This window comes from Cynocephalus volans, chromosome 2 (genome assembly GCF_027409185.1).
Source record: "Cynocephalus volans isolate mCynVol1 chromosome 2, mCynVol1.pri, whole genome shotgun sequence".
NCBI lineage: Eukaryota > Metazoa > Chordata > Mammalia > Dermoptera > Cynocephalidae > Cynocephalus > Cynocephalus volans.
Window position 1 is genome coordinate 211,069,790 of NC_084461.1, and position 19,698 is coordinate 211,089,487.

The window sequence follows — 19,698 nt, forward strand, 5'->3', positions numbered from 1 at the left end:
CCTAAATGAATCCATGCTAAGAAATGTTATAAATGAAATTCTGAAAAGTAAAGAAAAAGAAAACATCCCAAAAGCAGACAGAAAGAAACTACGCACTACCCACAGGATACATAAATTTGAATGTTAGCAGATTTCTCATCTGACCATAAAGGCCAGAATGAAAATCATTGTCATCTGTGAATTTTATGTCCAGTGAAACTATACTTCAGAAATAAATGAAAAATAAAAATATTTTCATATAAAAAAACCAAACAAACTAAAATAATGGTTGCTAGTAGAGATACCCTTAATGATTGGCTAAGGGAAACATTTGAACAGAAAGGAAATAATAAAAATAAAAATAAAGGTAAAAATAAAAAAGAACTAGGAACCCCTGTAAGAGAGAAGGATTTACAGATAGAGCAGAAATATGGGTACATACAATAGGCTATCCCATTTTCTGTGCGTTTTATAAGCCACTTTAATGATTAAAATAAAAAGTTATAACACCAGTTGCTACCCAAGACAATGATACTTAAAAGTGGGAAAGGTAAAGGGACCTAAATGGAAGTGAAATTTCCCCACTTCATTTGAGGTGGTAAAAGGTTGATGCCAGTAGACTGTGATTTTTATTTTTTATTAATTTCCTGAAAACTGCACAAGTAGATGTACTCAAAAATATCAGAAGTAAGTTAAGATGGTTATTACATAATGATAAAAAGATCAATCTACCAGGAAGATGTAATAATCCAATCCTCAATTTGTATGCAACAAACAACAGAGCTTCAAAACACATGAAACAGAAACAGAGCTGAAATGAGAAATAGACAGATCCACAACTATAAATCAACATTGCCCTCTCAGAGTCTGATAGAACCACACAACCACCCAACAGGACCTAAGCAATATATACAGAACACTCTGACCACGAATAGCAGAACACACACTTTTTAAAAAGTGCCCACGGAGCATTCAACAAATTAGACCGTAAAGCAGATGTGGACAAATTTGAATGAATTGATATCACACAAAATGTGTTCTCTGACCAAAATGGAATAAAATTCTGAATCAGTAACATAAAGATGACATGTAAATTAAACAACACAATCTCAAGTCATCTCCCCCGGCTCTGCCCTCCCCTCCATTACTGGTAACCTCTAATCTACTTCTGTCTCTGACTTTTTTTTTTTTTTTTTTCCTTTTTAACTTATTTTTTTCTTAACTGACCTGTGATAATTGTATATGCTTGTGGAGTACACTATAATATTTGGGTGCATTTACACTGTGTGCAATGATCATATCAAGGTGTTTAGCATATCCATCCCCACCAACATTTGTCACCTCTTTGTGTTGGGAACACTCAACATCATCTCAACTAGCTGCTTGAAGATCTCTGAGTACATTTTGAGACCCTTGTTTCCTTTGCCATGTCTTCTGGCTCCTTCTGTTCCAGTGAGGGTATCAGCTGCACACTTGACAGCCCTTTAGCCTCCCCCAGCCCAGCCCAGCCCTTGTATTCCCTGTGATGAAGATGGCCTCCTCTTTCTTCTTGTGGCCACATTTGTCTGGCGACCTTTCCTTCCCAGGGGCTCCTGAGTGGCAGATGGCTCTCCTGGCTTTCCGTGGCCAGACAGCTGGGGATCTGTTGTCAATGCCCTGTCTTCTTGGATGTGTCTTGTGTCCTAACACAGCTTTATCCTGGCTCTTCCATCCTTCATCCTGCTGGGTGTTTCAATCTGCAAAAAGGAACAGAAAGAAACTGATCTGAGGGTTACATACAAGAGTAAGGTATCCTTGAAAATCTGGGCAGGTTTAGCCTCAAAAAGGCCAGGCATTGATTAAATCAAGAATATGAAAGCTTCTTATACGAAGATGGAAACACGCCTTCAATTGCTACACTCCGAACAGAATAGGCTCAAGTCAGAGACTGGTGGATGAATGTCTGCAAGGAGGGATTTTCTCTAACAGAAAGCTGTTTGCGTGGTAACAGGCACCAAGAGGTACTGCAGACACACTTTCTCTGGATCCCTTTAAAAAGAAAGGTTCTTCTCTGATGGTATAGTGCTGAGCCTTGCCAAGGTAGGGTGACACCGCCATGATTTCTCAAGAACTCATGTTCTCTTAGCCTCTAATTAGCATTTTTATGTGCTTTCCTGGGGTTCAATCCAGAAAGCCAAATAAATCATTTCCCTAGCCTGCCTTGTTGAGATTCCCCTGTGGGATGAGTGTAAGTATCTTATTAATTTTTTGGCATCGAGCTCCAGTTAGCTCCATCTTAGCTCAGCCAAGACTCTACAGCACTTTCTGGAGGCCCATGGGCTGAGCTAGGAGAAACCTTACTTAATCCTTTCGCTGTGCAGTGGGGAGAAACTTACTTGGGTCTGAGTATATGCTGAAACTCTTGTTTCCTTTGTAAATTGCTTTCGTGGGAAATGAGCCCCTTCTCATATTTTTTGTAAAGGGTACTTGAGTGTTTCCTCTTGGGTTTGTCCCCTGCAGGACCAGTTCTTGTTGAGGGCATGAAGCTGCAGAGGGCTCCTCCTGCCTGGTGCTGGGACCCCATGTTTGGCGCTGTTCTCTGGAGATCCAGCTTATTCTTCTGCCCTGCCTGCATCTCCTGACCATTTTCTCACACAGTCTCTTGAGCCAGGTTTATACTTCATGGTTCTTCATACTTCTGGATGCTGAGTGTCTTGTCCTGAGAGGGTCTGGCACTTATTGAGACTCTAGAAAGAGTGCACAACTTCTGAGCCTCAGTTCCTATTCATTTCATGGCATGAGAACCATCTCCCTTGTAGAATTATCATAGGAATGAAATAGTAAATGTTTAACTTATTGACATTTAACCGGGGGGGGGGGGGGAAGAAGATATAACAACCAATTATTTGAAGTTGATACGACAAGCAAACAGAAAGGACATTGTTGGGGGGGAGGGAGGAGGGAGAAGGGAGGGAGGTTTTGGTGATGGGGAGCAATAATCAGCCACAATGTATATCGACAAAATAAAATTAAAAAAAAAAAAAATTGACATTTAAAAATAAACTATTAAAAACACATACATGTAGCATTCTGCAAATTGTAGAATGCACAGAATAGCTGTGTATCCCTGATTGGGTTGGCTGATTTCTCTGGATGTGAGACCCTGGTCTCTACAATCAGAGCCTGTTGTCCCTCCCACCCCCATTGCCACTTTTGCTTACACATCTGGACTTAATATCTTACCTGTCTGAATTTATATTTTAAAATTGATTTATTACTTTACCTGGTTCCAAGAGGGACTTAAGGTGTCTCTCTTAGTATTTTGCCTATTCTTGCCCCCAAATCTAGTCCTTGGCTCTGACTGGCCTTCCATTTTGTCATCTAAGCTTGCAAGAACTTGTCAGATACAGGCCGGCTGAGAAATCAGTAGACACAGAACAAAACTGGACAGGAAGAGGAAGAACTCAGCCGGCTTGTTAGGTGTGCTGCATTCAGCGGCTGCAGGCTCTTCTGCTAGCAAAAGCATTTTGGCTTCCCCGACCACTCAACTGCTCCTCTCTTCTTCCCCATCCCAAATCAGCTGAAATTTTACCATTTAGCAGAGTATAGTCTTTCACAAGTCTTTCCGACTACGAGCATCTTAGCAGTTTTCTGCTATGAGACTCGTCCCAATGGTCGAGTGTCACTGAAAATGGGAGTGTGTTACCCCTCGCCTCGGAAACTTGAGCTCGATCATAATCCTGATGGGCTGTGCACTCACGATTTGTTCTCACACGTTCAGAACTCTCTCTGTGTCCGTGCCTTGCTCAGTCTAAACCCCTGTTTCTGAGACTCCTGAACTCGGTCTTACCCTGGCCTCTATGTTCAAGGTGGCATTTGGTTCCTTTGATGCCGGTGCTTCCCAGCCAACCCTGTCTCTTTCCCAGGCAGGCAGGAGTGAGCAGTGAAAGTGCCAGTTCACACAAGGAACACCTGGGCGCTTTTCCTGTGTCATCTCATTTAATGCTCCAGGATGCTGTGATTACCATCCTCATTTTGCAGGTGAGGAAACAGGCTTAGAAAGGTCAAATAATCTCAGGTGGCAAGCAAGAGGAGGAGTCCAGGATCCAAACTCAGGTGCAGGACTCAGAGCTGTACTCTGAGAGCTGGACCTGCCTGGATTCCATTTCCAATTCTACTAACAATTGGCAAACATTTTGAGGGCTTCTGTAGATCATGGCACAGCCAGACAAACAGAAGCCCTATTAAATGTTACATCATTGCACCCATTAGCTAACACGATGCCCTACTTGAAGTATATGGTTTGGTTTATTCCTCTTAGGAATTGCGGGAAAAGAGACAGAAATAACGTGATGTTAAGCACTCTGCTCTCCCTTCAAAACACAGAGTCAGGAAGGCTGCGAGTTGGCTGCCAGGGCCTGGCAGGGAACCTTGCTGTGTTTATTTTCTCATATGTTCTCTGTGACCTTCCATATCTGCCTCTGCCTCCTGGGGTGGTTTCTGGGAAGCAGCACTCTGGGGCGGCTGCTCCAGAGAGCACTGGCCCTGGTGTCGAAGGGCGGGGGCTTTGGAACTCAGGCCCATCGCTAATGACACACGAGGCATCCTGCCCCGGCCACAGACTTTCTGTCTCTTATTTTCCCAAGAAAATGAGAATTTGATGATAAAGCAGACTTTATGCTGTCCCATGTTTTGTTCTAGATATTTATTTTGTATAATGATAATTTATTCTAGAAGTTTTCTTTTTGTGATTATTTATAAAAATAAGAGCCACACACGCCCAATACATGTTGAAACAAAGAAGATGCATAAGTCAGTGATTGCTCAAAATCATCACATTTTATAGCAATTCTACTTATTTGGCCTTCATAACAGCCCAGGGAAAAAAGCAGAACTATCCCGTCTCACAGGTGACAAGTTGCTGCATAGAAACAGGGCTCAGGAGGTGGCCTGAGGTCTGGGGAGTGGCAAGGTCCTCTGCACCAGATACCTCCTTAAATCACAACTTTGGCCACTGGTCCCCCACTGGGATTAAATCAGAGACCACGTGGAAAAACTTGAAAGTGCAGCTCTATTAACATGATCATTCCTGGCTTATTTCTTTCTAAGTAGTGTCAATTGCCTTGACCTGTTGAATAGAAACAGAAGTTTGCAGGCCCAGGCTGTGAGTGGGGCAGTTTAGCTGCTCTTCCCCATCCAGATGTTGGAGTGAGCAGGACCGAAGCCATGCTGGGACCTAAAACCACCCGAGTTGTAAAAGATTTTAAAAGGACACAGTTATTTTCTTGGCATGAACTTCTCTGAATTCCCTCTTTTTGCATGGTTATTTGATATTTTGAACCTCCAATTAACAGGACAAGATGACATTATTTACATAAATGTAAAGTTGTTTTCCAGCCAGCCTGGAGTTGCAAACTCACCAGGAGGCACATACTATCCAGACCTTGAGAAACCAAAGAAGACACTAATAAAGCCATGCTGATTCCACCCTTCAGCAGGACCCGGAGATAACAGCAGGGAAGGGAACAGAGGCCAGGTGGAGGCTTGGAGGGAACTTGCACTTAGCTCCTTGCATGGAGCCCCTGTGGCTCACATTCCCTCTCCCCTCCTGCTTTTCACATCCCACAGTCCATCACCTCAGTCCTGTCTTTAAAAACTCCTCAGTAAATCTGAGTCTTTCAAGATGGCTTAACCAGAGAGATGGGTTAGCCCAACATCTCTCCTCAGGTCACCGGTATTCATGAATAAAAGCTGACTTCCATTTTCACCAACATTTGACTTTTGAGTGGTTTGCTTTTGAAAAGGGGGTGGGCAGCCAGTCCTGTGCTTGGTGACAAGGAAATGGCTGACTTTCCCTCCTGTCACTTGGAGCCCTAAACCCGAGTTCCTTTCCTTAGTTACTCCTCTAAGTATTAATTAAATCTAATTTTTGTTTTTCACCTTTTCTCCCCCAGAAAACAAAAAGAATTAGCTGAAAGGAACTGAAAGCAAACTATAGAATAAACCATGTGTTAGTTTATGTATGTATGCACGTTTGTGTGTGTGTGCCTGTGCTACACGTGCATGGGAATTATTTGCATGTGTATGCCTGTTTTTGTATTTATGAATATGCATGTTTGTATTTGTTGAGGCAAAAATAATTTTGTAAAGTTTATTGGGAGCCAAATGTGAGGATCCACCCAGGAAACACCATCCAACAAAGTCAGAGAAGTGCTCCGAAGTTTATTGCAAATAACAAAGACTTTATAGACAAAAAAGGCTGAAGAAAGCAGAAATGAAGAACAGAAAGCGAACTGGTCATGTCAAAGTTACTTTCCTTGTAAGGTGGGGACAGGGAGACAGAATAATAGGAAAACAACTGACTAGCCATCATCAGGTTTTTTCAGGGTGTCTCTTTTGTGTAAGGATTAAAGCAGAGGGAACTTCTTTACCATGCCTATTGAAGATTTAAACTGGCCTGAAAGGGAAATTGGCTTTCTCTCTCTCCTGACTTCTCAGAAGGTCAGATCACAGCTTAAGTGAGGTGGAACTTAGCAGGGGTGGCTCCATTTTGAGTTTTACTCTGGTCCATTGGGGCCTAGGGCAGGAACTTAGTCCAAAAGTGACCTCTGATAATTTTTATTTAGCAGTGTGTATACTTCATTCATGTTTGTATGTTTGTGGTCATATGTGTATATACGTGTGCATACATACAGAGGGAAAGGCTATATCTGCTTTGGTGCCTCTGTCCAGATTCTTTACATTATCATTTTTGTTTTGTATCACCCCAGTTCTCTTCTATGGATCATTCCAGGCAGATGCACAGTGGTTCCCACTGGACAAATGAATTTTCTAACTGTAGAATGTTCTCAATTTGCCTACCATTGCCCATAATTGAGTTCATTTTCTTCAGCTCTTTCTTCACCAATTTGCCAGAGGTCAAATCCTGTGCCTTCCCGACATTTGTCTCCCTCTCGTGCAGGGTCTACAAATGCTCGGTGCACCATGCCCTTGCAGCTCCTCTGTGCAGCAGAGAAAGGGGACAGGCCTGTCTGCCCAGACACCTGTTTGTTCATTCTGTCAACAAAGACCGGGCCACTCTCTGGCGAGGGGAGGGGGGCACAGGATGTGTGGCCTGGAGGACACAGCAGGGGACTGGCACAGGCCTTCCCCTGGGGTCAGTGCAGAGAGAAGCATGCAGGTGTCCTAGGTGCAGGTGCAGTCGATGCGGTATGCTCTGTGTCTGGCTGTGGACAAGCACCCAAGGGTAGGAGCACATCTGCCAGAATTTTGATGGGAAGAAAATTTTCACTGTTCTGGGAATAACTCAAAGTGACTACTTTATCATTTGCAAATATTGTACACTGTAGTCACTCCCTGTACCTGTGAGGAACACACCCCCTCGTTTCCTGCTGCCTGTAGAGGGTGAAGCCGGTCAACTCTCAAATCCGCTCAGGTGTGGATTGAGGCAGCCCCTCTCGCCCCGCCACCCGCTCCTGCCTCTGTCGGGCTCTTCGGGAGATCCTTGTGGCCACAGGGCACTAATCTGATCATCTCTAAAAACATGCTGCTCCTTACAACCTTGTCGCTTTCTTAGGAATGTGTTAGTGAGCGTGCAAGCTATTTTTAGGCAGCTGGGATACAGTTAACTCCATACAGCAGAAATACAAGACTTGCTCAGGAGAGGAGCGACTGTAATGGTCATTTCAGTTTCCCATGCTCAGCCTCTTTTCTTTGACCACATTTAAATTTTCTTTCCAGAGAGGGTGGGAAAGAGGATGCTTTATTCCTTGCTGCTATGATTAAAACAGCACCAGTTTCTGTAAAAGATGAAAAGAAAGAAATGGACTTGCAAGTAGTCCCACTCTGGGCCACTGCGAACCTTCCTCGTGTCGGGAGCAGGAAAATCTCTCTTTGCCCTCTGAAGCTTGGCTGGAAAATCAGCTGTCAAGATTCAATCAATATGAAGAAAAGACATAAATTTTATTTTAATGTGCTGGGAGGGGCAATGCATTGGGGAATTGAAAGAGAGTGATTTACCAATAACCCAATGAGGTACAGAAGCATATATGCCATCTTCATGGGGGACAGGGGAGGTGGGGGAGGTACAGGCCCAAGAACGACGGCCTGGGACCAGGTGTCTCTGAAATGGGGGGTTAGTGCTGGGGGGGCGGGGAGTGGCTTCACAGGTGAAATCAAGAAGGCGAAAGTTTAAAAAGTTAAGTAGAGACTGTCTTGTTATGCAGGTAAAGATATCTCAGGTAATCTCTCAATTGTCCTCAGAAAAGAATAGACTGGCGGCTGGAAGAAGGGCCTTGGGGGAAGCCTGCGTGTTTATGTATTTTTTTCTCTACAGGTGTAAATTTCCTCTGCAAAAGATTAGCCTTCCAGCTGACCTTGTTTTTCCAATCTCTCTGAATTAGCCATCTTGGAATTTGCCCAACAAGTGTACTTTGGGCTGAAATATTTTGCTGTCCCACCCCTGCTTTAATCCTCCCTGCAACCCTGTCTATAGGTCCCATAATCCCTTTTCCTACAAAAGGGAGCTGAGGATATACGGGCTGCCTCGCCCTGGTAAAGGGTGCTCAGGGACAGGCCTTCCCCCCTGGTCCCCCTCACCAGTGATCTGCGGCTCTGGGCACACGGGGTGGCTGCAGGGCAGATGGCAAGGTGGTGACTGCAGAGGCTGAGGCCTGGTTTTCGCCAGCCAGGCATCGTTCTGCCCAGGCAGGCCCGCCAGCAAGGAGAGCACAGCCGGGGAGGCCAGAGAAGCAGGAGTGCAGGGCTTCTGAGGTTCTCAGTGACACCCTTCCACTGAAGGCTGTGAGGAAAATCAATGCCGGGTACTAGTCCTCATGGCCAGCTAAGGCAATTGGGCTGGGCTGGAAGGAATGCTGCGGAAGCCTATGCCCTAACTGACCAGATATTATTGGACCACGAGGACTGTGTCACCTTGCATACCACTGATTTCGAAATTGCCCATTACTGTCTCAGAACCATCCCTAAAAGTCTTATAAACCCCCTGCTTTCCTTTGTTTGGGGGAACTGATTTGACTCAGTCTCCCCTCCATGTTAGTGGGATAAAGCTTTTGGCTGAAATAGTGCCTGGCTTGGGTCTCTCTCTCCCTTTTCTCCATCTTGCTGCATCTAACACTAGGAAGAGCCACCTCTGCGCACGGTAAGAAAACCCTGAGCTGGTGGCCTGTGGCCTGTGCTCCGAGCTGGCGTGTCCCTCACACTGGGCTTCGCTGGGGCTCAAGCATCACCAGGGTCTAAGCGTCCCGTCTCAGGCCTCCCTTTCCTCCTGCCCCAGGTTGTCTCGCTCATGGAGTTCGTAGGCTCTTCCTCCCACGTCTTAACTGGGGACTTGTGGTCTCCCGCCACCGGCCCTCTTTTTGTTAAACCTATCCTGGGGCCCTCTGCTCTTTACCGTCCCTGACATCTCGGCCCTGCAGAGGTGTCCTTCTCGTGCTCTGTGCAGCCCAAACGCAGGGCGCACAGCATCCACTGCCCTTTATTTTTATTTATTCTAAAAAAATTTTTAAAATTTTATTTTGTCGATATACATTGTGGTTGATTATTGTTGCCCCTTACCAAAACCTCCCTCCCTCCTCCCTCTCCTCCTACCCACCCAACAATGTCCTTTCTGTTTGCTTGTCGTATCAACTTCAAGTAATTGTAGTTGTTATATCTTCTCCCCCACCCCCTGGTTTTTGTGTGTGTATGTGTGTGTGTGTGTGTGTGTGTGAATTTATTTATTAATTTTTAGCTCCCACCAATAAGTGAGAACATGTGGTATTTCTCTTTCTGTGCCTGACTCGTTTCACTTAATATAATTCTCTCAAGATCCATCCATGTTGTTGCAAATGGCAGTATTTCATTCGTTTTTATAGCTGAGTAGTATTCCATTGTGTAGATGTACCACATTTTCTGTATTCACTCATCTGATGATGGACATTTGGGCTGGTTCCAACTCTTGGCTATTGTAAAGAGTGCTGTGATGAACATTGGGGAACAGGTATACCTTCGACTTGATGATTTCCATTCCTGTGGGTATATTCCCAGCAGTGGGATAGCTGGGTCATATGGTAGATCTATCTGCAATTGTTTGAGGAACCTCCATACCATTTTCCATAGAGGCTGCACCATTTTGCAGTCCCACCAACAATGTATGAGAGTTCCTTTTTTCCGCAACCTCGCCAGCATTTATCGTTCAGAGTCTTTTGGATTTTAGCCATCCTAACTGGGGTTAGATGGTATCTCAGTGTGGTTTTGATTTGCATTTCCCGGAGGCTGAGTGATGTTGAGCATTTTTTCATATGTCTGTTGGCCATTTGTATATCTTCCTTAGAGAAATGCCTGCTTAGCTCTTTTGCCCATTTTTTAATTGGGTTGCTTGTTTTCTTCTTGTAAAGTTGTTTGAGTTCCTTATATATTCTGGATATTAATCCTTTGTCAGATGTATATTTTGCAAATATTTTCTCCCACTCTGTTGGTTGTCTTTTAACTCTGTTAATTGTTTCTTTTGCTGTGCAGAAGCTTTTTAGTTTGATATAATCCCATTTGTTTATTTATTTATAAGCTTTGCAGTATAGCTTAAAGTCAGGTAGTGTTATGCCTCCAGCTTTATATTTTTTGCTCAGCATTGCTTTGGCTACGTATGGTCTTTTATTATTCCATATAAGTCTGGATAGTTCTTTCCATTTCTGAGAAAAATGTCTTTGGAATTTTGATGGGAATTGCATTGAATTTGTATATCATTTTGGGTAGTATGGACATTTTCACTATGTTGATTCTTCCAATCCAAGAGCATGGGATATCTTTCCATCTTCTTGTATCCTCTCTAATTTCTCTCAGCAGTGGTTTGTAGTTCTCATTATAGAGATTTTTCACATCCTTGGTTAACTTAATTCCTAAGTATTTTCTCTTTTTGGTGGCTATTGTAAATGGGCAGCCTTTCTTGATTTCTCGTTCTGCATGTTCACTATTGGAGAAAAGAAATGCTACTGATTTTTGTGTGTTGATTTTGTATCCTGCTACTGTGCTGAAATCATTTATCAATTCCAACAGTTTTTTTGTAGAGGTTTTAGGCTGTTCGATATATAGGATCATGTCATCTGCAAACAGGGACAGTTTGACTTCATCTTTTCCAATCTGGATGCCCTTTATTTCCTTCTCTTCTCTGATTGCTCTGGCTAGTACTTCCAACACTATGTTGAATAGCAGTGGTGAGAGTGGGCATCCTTGTCTAGTTCCTGTTCTTCAAGGAAAAGCTTTCAGCTTTTCCCCATTCAGGATGATATTGGCAGTGGGTTTGGCATATATGGCTTTAATTATGTTGAGATACTTTCCCTCTATACCTAACTTATAGAGGGTCTTTGTCATGAATGAGTGCTGAACTTTATCAAATGCTTTTTCAGCATCTATAGAGATGATCATATGGTCCTTGTGTTTGACTTTATTAATATGGTCTATCACATTTATTGATTTGCGTATGTTGAACCAACCTTGCATCCCTGGGATGAATCCCACTTGATCGTGGTGAATAATTTTACGTATGTGTTGATGTATTCTGTTTGCTAGTATTTTAGTGAGGATTTTTGCATCTAGTTCATCAAGGATATTGGCCTGTAGTTTTCTTTTTTGGTTATATCTTTACCTGGTTTTGGTATCAGGATGATGTTTGCTTCATAGAATGAGTTTGGGAGATTTGCGTCCGTTTCAATCTTTTGGAATAGTTTGTAAAGAATCGGTGTCAATTCCTGTTTGAATGTTTGGTAAAATTCTGCTGTGAATCCATCTGGTCCTGGGCTTTTCTTTGTTGGGAGCCTTCTGATAATAGCTTCAATCTCCTTTATTGTTATTGGTCTGTTCAAATTTTCTACGTCTTCATGGTTCAGTTTTGGGAGCTTGTGTGTGTCCAGGAATTTATCCATTTCCTCCAGATTTTCAAATTTGTTGGCGTATAGTTGTTTATAGTAGTCTCGAATGATTCCTTGTATTTCAGATGAATCAGTTGTAATATCGCCTTTTTTATTTTTAATTTTTGTTATTTGAATCTTATCTCTTCTTTTTTTTGTTAGCCATGCTAATGGTTTGTCAATTTTATTTATCTTTTCAAAAAACCAACTTTTTGATTCGCTGATCTTTTGAATTGTTTTTTTTGGTTTCAATTTCATTCAGTTCTGCTCTGATCTTAATGATTTCTTCCCGTCTGCTAACTTTAGGTTTGGATTGTTCTTGTTTTTCTAGTTCTTTAAGGTGAAGTGTTAGGTTGTTCACTTGCCATCTTTCCATTCTTCTGAGGTGAGCATTTAATGCAATAAATTTCCCCCTTACTACTGCTTTTGCAGTATTCCACAGGTTTTGGTATGATGTTTCATTATTTTCATTAGTTTCAATAAATTTTTTGATTTCCTGCTTGATTTCTTCTTGGACCCATATGTCATTAATTTCTAGTTTTAATCCATTGTGGTCTGAGAAAATACATGGGATAATTCCAATTTTTTTGAATTTATTGAGACTTGATTTGTGACCTAATATGTGATCTATCCTGGAGAATGATCCATGTGCTGATGAGAAGAATGAATATTCTGAAGTTGGTGGATGGAATGTTCTGTAGATATCTGTGAAATCCAATTGGTCTAGAGTATTGTTTAGATCTTGTGTTTCTCTACTGATTCTTTGCCTAGATGATCTGTCTAATATTGACAGTGGGGTGTTCAGGTCCCCTGCTATTATGGTATTAGTGTCTATTTCCATCTTTAGGTCTAATAGAGTTTGTTTTATAAATCTGGCTGCTCCAACATTGGGTGCATACATATTTATGATTGTTATGTCTTCTTGATGGATCAGTCCTTTTATCATTAAGTAGTGTCCCTCATTGTCTCTTTTTATGGTTTTTAGTTTAAAGTCTATTTTGTCAGATATAAGAATAGCTACTCCAGCTCGTTTATCTTTTCTGTTTGCATGGTAAATCTTTTTCCATCCTTACACTCTTAGTCTATGTGAATCTTTATGGGTGAGGTGGGTCTCTTGTAGGCAGCATATAGTTGGGTCCTCCTTTTTGATCCAGTCAGCCAGTCTGTGTCTTTTGATTGGGGAATTTAAGCCTTTTACATTAAGAGTTGTTATTGAAAGGTGTTGATTTATTCCTAGCATTTTATTGGTTGTTTGATTGTCTTAGGTGTCTTTTGTTCCTTGCTTTCTGATTTACTGTTTGGTTTCTGTGTTTGTTGGTTCCTTAGGTTGTAGATAGCGTTTTTGTTTGTCTGTTTTCTCTTCATGAATGCCATTTTTATTATACTAGTGGGTTTTGATTTTTCTTGTGTTTTTATGGCAGTGGTAGTTATTTTTCAGGTATTAAACCCAGTACTCCCTTGAGAATTTCTTGTAAGGGTGGTCGTGTGGTGGTGAACTCCCACAGTTTTTGTTTGAGAAATATACTATTTGCCCTTCATTTTGGAAGGATAGCCTTGCAGGGTAGAGTATTCTTGGCTGGCAATCTTTGTCTTTTAGTATTTTGAATATATCATCCCATTCCTTTCTAGCTTTGAGGGTTTGTGATGAATAGTCTGATGTTAGCTTGATTGGGGCTCCCTTATTGGTGATTTAACGCTTTTCTCTTGCAGCTTTTAAGATTCTCTCTTTGTCTCTGAGTTTTGCTAATTTGACTATAACGTGTCTTGGAGAAGGCCTTTTTGGGTTGAGATCATTGAGCTTCCTGGATCTGAAGATCTGTGGTTTTTCCTATACCTGGGAAGTTTTCTGCCACCATTTTGTTGAATATGTTTTCAATGCAATCTCCATTTTCCTCCCCTACTGGGATATCCTTGACTCGGATATTTGAGCGCTTAAGGTTGTCTGATATCTCTCTCAGATTTTCTTCAGTGTCTTTGATTCTTTTTTCTTTTTTTTTTGTCTGCTTGTGTTATTTCAAACAGCCCATCTTCAAGTTCAGAGGTTGTCTCTTCAACTTCGATAAGTCTGCTGGTTAAACTCTCCGTTGTGTTTTTTATTTCGCTGAATAACTTCTTCTGTTCGGCAAGTTCTGCTACATTTTTTTTCAGGACATTGATTTCCTTGTACATTTCCTCTTTCAGGTCCTGTATACTTTTCCTCATTTCATCATGATGTCTAGCTGAGTTTTCTTGTATCTCATTCAGTTTCCTTAGAATTATCACTCAAAATTCCTTGTCAGTCATTTCAAGGGCTTCTTGTTCTATAGGATCTAGAGTTTGAGATTTATTAACTTTTGGTGGTGTACTTTCTTGATTTTTTGTATTTCTGGTATCTTTTTTTGATGTTTATTCATTGTGGCAGGGGGTTTCACAGTCCACCGGTTTGAAACTATTGACTAACTAAGATGTTGCTGTGGTTGCCAATTTGGTATGGCTACTTCCATGACTGCTCAGTTGGCCTCTAGTGCCTTGTGTGTATGGTTGCCTCGGGTCTTGAGCCTCTCTGGGGAGCCACCTCTCTGGTCAGTTTGGACTCTGCTGGGCTGCTGGATTATGGGGCGCTACCACAGGGTGTGTGATCTCTGCTGAGCTTCCATTTCCCGTGCAGGACTTCTCCCTCTTCTGTGCACTCTGGCCCGGGCTGCTGGATCACGCAGGGGCGGCCCCACAGGGTGTGTGGTTTCTGTCGAGTCTCTGCCTCCCTAGCCGGATGTCTCCCCACTCTGTGCGCACTAGGCTGGGCTGCTGGATCTCGCAGTGGCACCCCACAGGGTGTGTGTTTTCTGCCGAATCTCTGCCTCCCTAGCCGGACGTTTCCCCGCTCTGTGCGCACTGGGCTGGGCTGGGACGTGTTTTCTGCAACCCTCGTCTATTGCCCAGGCCTTCAAGACCCTGCTTAGCACTGCCTCGCCCAGGAAGTCTACCAGGTTTCTGCTAGGCGCAGACGAACGGTCGCTCTGGGTGCCTTTGTAGCACTGTGTAGATCTTTCTCAGGACTTATCACCTTCCTCCTGGTATCGTGGTTATTTGTGTACTTGTCTTATCTCCCACACCAGAGCGTGAGCTCCTCGGGGGAGGAGCCTGCAGCACACGGTTCACCTTTGAATCCCCCCCGGGGCGGACCGACTCCGGTGCCCGCCCGCAGTCAGCTCTCCAGCAGGTTCAAGCGAACTCAGGAACGCTCCGACCATACTATTCCTAACCAGAAATCGGTTAGGTGTTTTTCCAAACTGGTGGCCGCAGAGATGGTATCTGCCTCCCAGTAACAGGAAGTTTACCGGGGGCCAGAGCCCAGGGTGCGGTGGAGTGACAGTTGGCCCAGCCCGTACTTCCTTGTCCTCCCGACACTGGCCAGGGACGCCCCACGCCACCAGCCCCACCAGAAAACCACGGAGGGAATTGGAGGGGAGGCCAGCCTACAGGCCCCGGGAAGCCCCGCGCCAGGGCAAGCAAGTGGTAGTCTCAGTGAGGAGCCGAGCTGGGCGAGGAGGACAAGCCTGGCTTAGCCAGGCTGGAGCCGCCACCACCTGAGAAAATGGAGGCAGCCCCGGGGCCGGTGAGTGGCCCGATGGGGGAGGCGGATGCCGGGCGGGCATCTGCCCCCCAAGCAGGGCCAGGCCGGGGGTCACTCACAGGGCTGTGCCAGGTTGGGCGACTCCCTCTCTGCCTCTGCTTTGTCGCCGTCCCCGTTCTCGGCCACCGCTGCCTCGGGCTGCTCAGTCGGTCCCGTGGCACAGCTCGGGTGCTCCCAGGAATCTTCTTTTATGCCGGCCTGAAACCTCGAATCCTGAATAGGGCAGCTGGCTGCCTTCAGTGCGGCCCCGGCCTCCCGGATCCTGGCTGCATCCACAGCAGCCCTGGCGCCGTGTTCCCTTTTTTGAAACTCGCGTTTGCAGCTAAGAAACAGTTCTTTTCCTGCTCCACACTTCAAAGCTGTTGCCTGTAAATGAGGCAGCCTCTCCTGCCAAGGGCAAAGTGGCGGTCAGCCCCCATGACTGGCCACCAGCAGCGGTCCTCCCTTAAGAGACAGCAAGAGGAAGGTCCACAAGTTTTCTGGCTGCCTAAGGCCCAATGGCCGACTTTTCCACCTCACCTACTCAGTGCCAACCGCCGCAGCCACCGCCATCTTAGCCCAAGCATCCACTGTCCTTTAAACCTACCTCCTGCCGTCTGCTTGTCCGGCCACTGCTCCCTGTATACTTTTCTGCAAGTGCCTTTCTTGTCACTTTCTTCAGCTTTTGGAAACTCAACATTCGGGTCCAAACGCTTTCGAGGGAATGTTCTCTGGCCTTGCAGACTTGAAGTCATCAGAGCAGCTCACAATGACCGTGAATGCCCTTTCTGAGGGGGCTGTGGCTGTCTTTGCGGCCTCCTTCTCACAGGACTGTGACCTCCTGCAGCAAAGGAGGAATGCTGCAACCTACCTTAAGGCCTTTTCTTTATGCACAGAAGTGGCTTGCATGCGATAGGGTAACCATAAGCTTTTCTCGGTTGCTTGACTCTACTTTTTGGTACATTTCATACTCTACTGAATAAATATTATTAATATTGTAAGTACAAAAACATTCTCACTTGAAAATTGTAGTATTTGCATTTGAGAGAATACAAGGAAATAAAGTGTAAAGGTACTGGTGGGAATATTAATCAATTTAGAAACAACGACATCAATAATAAAACAGTGTGTATTTTGATGTCTTTAGGATCCCCTAAAGTATCCATGCTCTTTGATTCAGCAATTTAAGTTCCTGAAATAGATTCTAAAGAGGAAAACAATTAAGAAACGTTTGTGTAAAACATGTTATTCCTGCAAATTTTATACAAATATTGACTGAGAAACAACCTCAAGTTCTGATAGTAGATAAAGTGTAAATAAAATGGTGATTTGCCAACCTATGAAATATTATTTCAGTTATTGAAATGTCACCATGAAAAGCATTAAAAGATATCAAATAATGCTTTTTTCTAAAATTTTAGGCTTAAAATAGCGGATTCATAATGATTCGTTCAGTATATCTATATCTGTATCTCCAAAAATACAGTCCTTTATTTTATTTATATTGGTGTGTGTGCATACACACACACGCACACACACAACATTGACAACACATATGTGAGGGTACTTCAAAAAGTCCGTGGAAAAATGAAATTAAAAGATAATACAAATCCTTCCATGAACTTTCTGAAGACCCTTTGTACATGCACATCTCCAGTTACATATAGCAAATCTTCTCCATATAGACAGATAAATAGATATTCACTCACCTATATGTGCATACCAGGGTTCAATATATCTAATCTATTTGTCTGTTTTCTATGTACATTTCTGTCTACAGACTGGATTAAAAAATTTCACTAAAAAGTTGATGGTTGCGTTTAGAAAAAGGCTTACGTGGAATTAATTTTTCTCTTTTATAGTTTCTGTCTCCAAAATTTGCTCTTATGAACATGCATTCCTTTTTTTAAAAAATGAAAACAATGTATTTTTTTCCCGAAAGTTCTTTACCCACCCTTTCACATTCATAGCCCTCAAGACTTTCTGAAAGTTGGACTGCAATTTAAGTAAAAATAGCTATAGCCAGGACAATGGGCATTTTTCCCCTCTGGCAGTCTCACAATGAGAATGCATTTGACCCACAGCCCAGAACATTCCAACTGAACTAACAGCAGGAAACACACTCAAGCTGAGATCATTATAAGTTACTAGATGACAATTTGTTCTAAGTTTTGAAAATTAACTCGCAAGTATGATTTGGCCACAGTAGTAGAGTATTAAAAAAATCATTTAAACCCAACTCTTCCAGTGTTGAACAATGTTTCACTGTTGCTTGAATACGGCCCACATTTCTGCGTTTTGTGTTGATAGTCTTTGCAGAAAGCTGCCCTAATAGCCAAGAGGCTTCTAGAGCTTGCTGAGGCTAAGCATACCCCACGCGTCCTGTTGAGTATTTTTATGCAATATTTCTTATTATCACAACGATCCTGCAACACAATACGCCACAGGTGTTTTCTTCTTTTATAACAGAGAAAACTGAGGTAGAGAGATGTTAAGTAACTTCCCAGAGGGTCGTGGTGACAAAGGAAATAAAGCAGTGAAGTGCCCATTTCAGTGCCTGGTGTGTAGCACGTGCTGGATAAATGTTAACTGGTCTAATTAAGAGGGTCACATTCCTAGTGGGTCATGCCTGAGAGAGACCTTTCCACAACAGTGTGAGAAGCAGGTCAACCTGCTTTAGGAATTCCCACAGATAGAAACCACTTCTTTGAGACTAGGTGCTATTTGAATGGGGGACAAGTTCATACCTGTTTCTAGGTGGTTGCTTTAGGACAAGGGCAGAAAGAATACAATATTGGGGAAAGGACATTCACCCCAGGGAAGAAGGGTGACCAGGCAGAAGAACTCTTCCCTTAGAAAGAAAAAAAAGGACCACAGGACATCAAGGAAACCCTGGAAAGGAAGAGGGTTAGGGCCATGTACGTGTCATAAAGACCCAAACTTCCACTGGGTGGGACTTCTAGCCTTCCAGAAAGCTTCATGTCCAGGATGATGTCCCCTGGGCCACCTTTGGACAGCCTCAATCCCTGCTCCTGATTTCCTCTTCATCTTTCTCGGGCTCTCTATCCTCAACGCAAATCCACATCTCAGCTACTCTGTTCTCAGTGTAGGAAAGAATTTTATGAGATTCAGACAATCTCATCAAGTCTGTTGCTTACCTTCTTTCCAGAATGTTTTCCCATTGTGATCTACACATGTGATCTGTGTCAAAATAAAAAGGTGGCGTAAGTCCATCTTCCTCAACTCTTGACCTAGATTTTGGGGAAAAGTAGCCCAGGGATTCATGTAGCCCATGGGTGGTGCACGGTTACTTTACCCTGCTTTGTGCAAATTATCACAAGCATTGCCCTGCTAAGCACAGCACCATAGGCAAGTGCGGCTCCCTCAGGCAGACCTTCCCTGCCCTGCTATGGAAGCTTGTATTTCAGCTCTCACTCCTCTTCTTGGCCAGACACCCTATACAAAAAACAGCATACAACCTGCACAGCTGTGCATACTGATCTCAGATGGTGGAAGACTGGATTTACAAAGGAAGCAGGGTGAATTTATGAGAATAATAACAAACGTTTGTAAAAGGGACTAAGAGAAAGCGTCCCTGGATACAGTGAGGCACTTGGAACAAGTTTGTTCCTTTTACCTGAACATGTTGCTCACCAAGAAATGTACCCCATGGTCTTGAAGATAAATGGGCCCCTGTTGAACACTCCTTATTAATTCACTTATTATTTGACATTTATTGAGCACCTACTGTCTGCCAGTCCCTGTGCTTGCATTGAGAATTCAGGGACCAATCAGGCAGCTGCTGTCCCTGTGAAGCACCTCTCTCAACCTTGGGTCCACATGAGTGTTTGTGCATGTGTGCGTGTGCATGTGCACACATCTTGCAAGGAAGGGATGATTTCATGAGATGCTGAAGGCGTAAGAGGGGCAGGGGCAGGACAATTAGACCAGTGAGTGCAACAGCAGAACAGGCATCAGGTTGGCCACAGAGTAGGAACAAAGCAAGTGAAAACAGCTGGGCACATGGTGTTTTCTTTACTTTCCCCCTTTTGTTGTACTTTTCTTTTTCTTATGGTGTAGAAGAAAGAGATGGAAAGAGAAAGAACAGAAATATTGATAGAGTAGTCAGTAATTAGGGCAAGGAAAGGGTCTCTAAGCTCAGAAAGAAAGAAGGTGAGGGTAGGAGGAATGTCATAAAGGACGAGGCATGTGGTATAGCACGTGCACACATACACACACCCGACACGT